This window comes from Pinus tabuliformis, chromosome 3_2 (genome assembly GCF_031772625.1).
Source record: "Pinus tabuliformis cultivar Carrire ecotype Pingquan chromosome 3_2, CPIR1, whole genome shotgun sequence".
NCBI classification, from domain to species: Eukaryota; Viridiplantae; Streptophyta; class Pinopsida; order Pinales; family Pinaceae; genus Pinus; species Pinus tabuliformis.
In genome coordinates this window covers 839,713-846,909 of record NC_142302.1, presented here as the reverse complement: position 1 = coordinate 846,909, position 7,197 = coordinate 839,713, and the positions used below count along the sequence as shown (strand labels likewise).

The 7,197-nt window shown below is 37.4% G+C and overlaps 1 long non-coding RNA gene across 1 annotated transcript; it reads left to right on the top strand.

Moving 5' to 3' along the window:
* The first annotated feature begins 4,144 nt into the window (after window positions 1-4,144).
* On the top strand, window positions 4,145-5,583 carry LOC149179510 (uncharacterized). Its single transcript, XR_016256844.1, has 2 exons — window positions 4,145-4,616; window positions 4,960-5,583. It is a non-coding gene; the product is annotated as an uncharacterized LOC149179510 (long non-coding RNA).
* Window positions 5,584-7,197: the final 1,614 nt, after the last annotated feature.

Genomic DNA, 7,197 nt, shown 5'->3' with positions numbered 1-7,197 from the left:
CTTAAGGTTGTGCATATATTATAGGGACTTGAATAGAGCCACAATAAAGAATAGGTACCTGATACCTAGAATAGATGACCTATTTGATCAAATGAAGGGAGCATCGGTTTTCTCAAAGATCGATCTACGATCTGGATACCACCAACTAAGGATTAAGGAAGGTGACATCTCAAAAACCGCATTTCGAACTCGGTTTGGGCATTATGAGTTTGTCGTTGTTCCATTTGGTTTGACCAATGCACCAACAGTATTCATGAGCCTCATGAATGGTGTGTTCAGGAAGTATTTGGACCAATTTGTGCAAGTCTTTCTCGATGACATTCTTGTGTATTCCAAGAACGAAAAGGAGCATGAAGAGCACCTAAGGTTTGTATTGAATTGCTTAAGGGAAAATCAATTATATGGAAAATTATCATAATGTTCTTTCTTTCAGAAGAAAATTCATTATCTTGGACATGTCATTTCAGGAGAAGGGATTTCAATTGCCCTGGAAAAGGTGAAGGCCATAATGGATTGGCCAGTAACGGAAAATGCTCATGAGGTATGTAGTTTTATGGGGTTAGAAGGTTATTATCGCAGGTTTGTGGAAGGGTTTGCGAGGGTTGCAAAACCCATCACCATATTACATTGAAAAGGGGTCAGGTATGAACGGACATATGAATGTGACACTGCATTCACTAAACTAAAGAGGTTACTAACTAGTGCACCGATCCTTCGAGTACTAGACATGGAAAAAGATTTCATTGTCTGCACCAATGCTTCGAAGTAAGGATTGGGAGCAGTATTGATGCAAGAAGGCGGAGTAATAGCTTACACATCTAGAAAATTGAAGAAACATGAAGAGTTGTATGCTACCCATGACTTAGAGTTAGCAGCAGTGATGTTAGCTTTGAAACTGTGGAGACACTACCTCGTTGGGAGAAGATTTGAGTTAAGAATAGATCATCAAAGCTTGAAGCACCTCTTCACTCAAAGGGATTTGAATGCTACAAAGATGCGGTGGAGCGAATTCATGAGCAAGTATGATTTTGAGATCTCATACATTAAGGGAAAGGAGAATGTGGTGGCATATGCACTAAGCAGGAGGCCACGAACCTTCTCCGTAGTAGCCTTGAGGGTCAATTTGAGGGAACATGTGTTGGAGAAACTCTTTGAAGATAATTGGTATCTAAAAGTTATATCATCACTCTAGAGTGGGAAGTAGATAGAACCAAAGTTCGAGCGATATGTCCTTAAACTAGATGGACTATTGAGATTTCAAAGGAGAATGTACATACCTAAGGAAGGGGGTATAAGAAGGACCATCCTCGAAGAGTCACATAGAGCACTCTATTGTGCACATCTTGGAGTGAAGAAGATGTATGCAGACATGAAGAAAATCTTCTATTGGGCAGGCATGAAGCACGACATAGTCTAGTTTGTCGCCAAATGTCTTGAATGTCAACGAATGAAGGCTGATCATTGCCATCCAGCAGGACTCCTACAACCACATGACATCCGTATGTCTAAATGGGAGGTAATTTATATGGATTTTGTTGTGGGTTTGCCACTCATGTCACAGAGGCACAATGCTATATTGGTTGTAGTTGAGAAATTGACCAAAAGTGCCCATTTCATCCCAGTAAGAGACACTTACGATGTTACTGATGTGACACGAGTTTTTTAAAGTGAAGTTATTTGACTACATGGGTTACCCACAAAGATCATTTCTCATAGAGACTCTCGATTTACATCTAAGTTTTGGACAAGTTTGCAGTCAACACTAGGGACTCAGTTGAACCTGAGCACTACATATCATCCAGAAACAAATGAGCAGACTGAAAGAGTAAATTAGGTTATCGAAGACATGCTTAGAATGCGCGTCATGGATAATCAGACTCAGTGGGAAAGGTACTTACCATTGGTAGAGTTTGCCTATAATAACAGTTACCATAGTTAAATTGGGATGCCTCCTTATTAAGCTCTATATGGGAGGCCATGTAGGACGCCATTGAGTTGGGAAAAGTTGGAGGATCGAGTAATAGTTGGGTCGGAATTAGTTCAAGAAATGGAGGAACAGGAAAGACAAATTCGTTAAAGGTTAAAGGAAGCACAAGATAGACAGAAGAGTTATGCTAATTCACATAGGACTAATCGAAGTTATGAAGTAGGAGACCAAGTTTTTATTCATATCCGACCCAACAAAAGCACCATTCGGTTTGGGAAAGGGACGAAGTTGTCACCTCGATTTATAGGACCTTTTAGGATCAAGGAGAAGATTGGACCAGTTGCCTATTGTCTTGTACTGCCACCCCATTTGCATAAAACTCATGATGTTTTTCATGTATCTATTTTACGACATTATGTTTTTGATGAATCTCACAAATTGGATTGGAGGGAATTATAGGTCTTGGACATGGGAACCCTAATGGTCGAACCATTACACATATTGGACCGTAGGGTTCGACAGCTCAGACATCGCATGGTGGACCAGGTTAAGGTCCAGTGGGACAAGTATAGCCCAGAATCTGCTACCTGGGAGGATGCATAGACTATACGTCGTGACTACCCCTCACTTTTTGAGCATCTATGATGCCCATTTTGACTTTAATAGCTACCTATGTTAAGGCTCTATTTACAGTTCTATGTTATTTATTTATGAACGCTATGTAATATTGACGCATTTAGTTGGACACGCGAAACTACTTATATAAATCGTTATATGGATCAGGTATTGATGATTGAAGTGTTTGATGTATGACCTAATGTATGACTTATTTGGTTATGATTTATCTAGTGCATGACTTATCAGAGTTATTGTTGTTTCATATATGGCTTAAGTGGATATGATTTATCTAATGAATGACTTAGTGAAATTATGATTTATCTAATGTAAGATTTATTTCCAGTATGAACTACAAAATTGACACGTGGATACTAGACTTAATAACATGATGTTTAAGATCACTTATCTATATATTTTGATGTTTAAGATCACATGGATTTTTGGTTTTGGAAGATTTTATTTTGGGGGAGGAATGTGGAGAAAGAGAAGGGAGAGAATGGACAGATAAACGAGGGAATACAAACTGGGATCTGAAGAGTGTTTGTTTAACTTGGACACACTACATGTGGTTGGACTTGCGATCGGAGGGCTAGGGAGTCTGTGGAGGTTCCCTGGGCTAGGAAATCATTCCTAGTTGGCTGGGAGGTAAATTCAATCGGGTAGTCAAGAGGAGCATCCCAACAGAGTTAGGGGCATCTTAACGAAGCTATTGGAACATGTATTCTTTCGTTTATTGATTACTTATGTAAATGGTTGAAATGACATCTTTACTTGTATAATATGTTGTAAATAAATTTTAATTGTATATTGTCATCAAATAAATGTTGATTTATAAATAAGTTATTTTCTTTCTTATTGTGTTTTAATTAAATAAATTTAGTTTTTAGTTAGAGGACCCTAGGATGGATCCTCACAGTGTTCTGTGGATGAGGAAGGTTGTCCAAAGGAGGAATTTATCCCTCAACTACCAAATTAATAAGATTTTCTTCCCACGGGGTTTTCCCTCTTTACCATGGATATCGTCATTAACATTGTGATTGCTCTCTTGTATTTATCTATTTTAAAATTCTTTTCCACCCTCCAAAATTATGTGATAATTTTTAAGTATTATTATTATAGTTATGTTTTTAGTCTCAAGTAATAACGAGACACAATACTAATAATTGACCATCAATTACTAGCTACCACATTCACTTTGATGCCCTTTGGCAGCTATTTGATAAAGATGTTTAGGTTAAAATCTTAAAAGTTGTTTACATGGAGTGGAAAAAGAACAAAATATAATATCCTAGGCTTATGTACAGAGTTATAGCCAAGTGTTACATCACCATTTTTTTTTGTATTCTTAATAATCACAGAATAAGAATATGGATATTTGATAAAGATGTTTGGGTTAAAATCTTAAAAGTTGTTACATGGAGTGTCACATGGGTTACGTACTTTATTATTAATTTTCTCGAAGTGGATGTTTATTCTGTACAAAAATATTTTTTTTTCTCCTAAAAAGATTAGTGGGACCATTGTTGCTCCCTTTCCACTCCACTTCACAGCAAAGCAAAACACATCGATACACTGCCCCAAAACACATTCATTCAAAGCTATCAATGGAGCCCAGTGCGTACTAGTGCATTAATGGAGCCCTAAACTCAGAGTGGCTTTAAAGATTTTGTGTGACTACTTATTCGGAAGAGGGAATTAAACGGAGCAGAACACTCTCATTGAATTTGTCGTAGGAGAAGAGAGCTACCTTGCAGTAACAGGGAGGAGTATCATGTGGGGTTGGGATTCCATCTGTTCGGCAACTCGCAAAATCGACAGCGAGAGGATGTTCCTGCAAAGCTGAAGCAGTATACACCAGATCCGAAACAGCTACAACATGTGGCCAGGTATTGTGCTGGCAGTTACCCAGCGGAAAAGTTGAGTGACATCCCGAAGATCATGCAGGGTAATTGGGATTCCGTTTGCTTTGTGGCTCGGAAGATTGGTAAAACAGTGAGAGAGAACGCCCCAGATCAACGTATCTTCTGGACTACTGCTGCGGAAGAGATCATCAAGGACGGCAGTTTACCAGGTGGGTTTAATTAATTATACCCGTATCATTATTGCTTTCATAATTCCTAGATTAAAAAATTACAAGATCATGCACAGACCATGAACAAACCTAAAAGATCTGCTCCCCATTCTCGGCTCTGTGGCTTCATAAAGAGCCCCCTTAACCCCTCTTGTAGTTGTGGTATATTTATATTTGGTTATAATCTGCATCAGTTCTTTTAACAATCCCTATAACCCCAAAGTCGATGAATGTCCTACCCCTACCAAACTATTTTAACAATCAAACGAGTGTGAACCAGTAAATGGAATCGATTCTAACAAAATTGATTAGTTCTCACCGATGATATGTGTATGTTGTATAGGAGTTAGACTTCTGTACAGGGCCTGGAAGGAATCTCGGCGTAACAGAAGTGGTGTGGCGTCCCAGATGCATAGCCAGGACAAAGTGAACGGGGAACTGATGAACGTGAAAGGGCAAAGAGGGAGAAGTGTATGATGCTGAGAAGTTGTTTATAAAACAAAGTCATCTGTTCCAGAAGCGTATCGTCAGAGCCTACCATTAAAGCGCTAAAACAAAGTCATCTGTTCCAGGACTGATGTTGACACAGAGGATAAATAGTGAATGTGAGTAACATATTCTTCAGATAAATAGGGGTGTTTTTCTTTCAACTGGAAGTAGAAATCTCTGTTTTGTTTTTATATGTATAACAGAAAACTTCAACCGCAGTGGTATATTGTTGGCCCTGTTTTGTTTATATGTATACCAGAAAGGTAAGGTTGAGCTGAAGTAAGTTTAACCCAGATGGAATATTTGGCTTCCTATAAAAAACCGTATGACAGACGTATACATATGTTTGAATGCATGGTTGTATATCCGATGCATATTTTTGGCTTTCAAACGTATGACAGTTCAGTTGTATTTATATTCATATTCATGTAGTTTTGTATGACATTAATTTTCTGATAAAAAATAATTATAAGGAATATCATTATAAAAAATAATTATAATAAGTAAGTTTACATAGGTTTTTTGGAACTTTTTTAGATGGCCCCAGTTTAGCCACTTTATAGTCTGTGTAAAGTAAAGATTACAAAATATCATATTATTTCAAATAAAAGGAGATAATTTAAATATGGATATAGAGTAGCTCTTAGTTTTCTAACTATGGAAAGAATACCGAGTTAGACTTATTTTTCAGTGCTCTAGGATCTAGATGGTTATATCTTCATGTTTACAACCCTTTAAAAACCTAAAATTTACAATCCCTATAATCCCACACTCCTTAGTTGTAGATCGAAATTTGGCATGACAACTTCACATTAATAAGCACACCTTAATCATAACTAATGATAGACCTCTTGTTGTCCGGGCAAAGTTTGTGTAGTCATGTGTGGCTTGGGCTAGCATGCATCCACCCCATGAAGGAAACAACTACATATCCACTTGCCTCTAGTTGCCATGATTACAAATGCCAAGGGACAATAAAATTTGGTAATTGGTGACATAACCCCCCTTGTTGATATTGATGGAGCATATGGAATCAAGCATTCCCCGAGGTTTAGGCATAGTCGTCAAGCTTGTGAAAGGGGATCCTCTAATGGGTCGTAAAACTACACAACTCCTCACTTTCATGATGCAAATCTACCACCACATCCAATTCCACACATCGTTCAAAACAATTTGCCAAGAAGCAAGTAGCCTAACCAATAAAAAATGCATGACATTCTTCGTTAGGTTAGTGGGGAACTCTTGTTAATCAAGGGCTCTCCTTGTTGCAACTTTATGCCACAATTTTCTAAGTGGTATCCCTCAAAGTTATATTGTGGCGAAGGCTATGACTGATTGCATAATCTTGAAATTGATGCAATCAACCCCTAATTATGTGAGGAATGATATTAAGTTTGATGTTTTTAGTATAGGAACTGAACTAAAGATGATAAATTAGAATATGAGAGCCCCCTACTACTATAATTTTACAGACATTGAGAGAGGAGGCCTGAAGGAGATCTTAATACAAACCATGGGCCTTAGCCTGATTATTTGATGTTATTACCACTACCACTACAAACCAAATTTTCAATTTACTCCCCTTTGTGTCCCTACCCTCCTCCTTGTACCACCCATGTTGGGCTCTTTTACCCTATCCCAAGGTCCTATATATTGGGAAGAAACTCTACCCTAAGGGCGTGTACCTCTCAATTGCTCCATATATGTTTTATTGTTTCAAGTGTGTAAGTCCACAGAAAATTTCGTAGTACAAAGATTGATAATCATTCTACATCTCCCCCCGACAACAATAATCTTGAACATTATTATTGACTTTGCCATCTGCCAACATACCACATAGCCACAATATAGCTGTCTATTCTAAATGACTATCTTGATCCACAATCTCTACTAAAACAAAGAAACTAGTTATACCACCTTCATCTAAAATTGAAAAAAATATTTATACCAAAAAATCATCATTGAAATTGTTGTTTATATATATGTTAATGTTACTAATATGATTTGTTATTGATATGATTTCATAAATATACTTTATTTCAAATTATAATATAATTTGATAAATTTGCTCTATTTAAATGAAGCGAGAGGG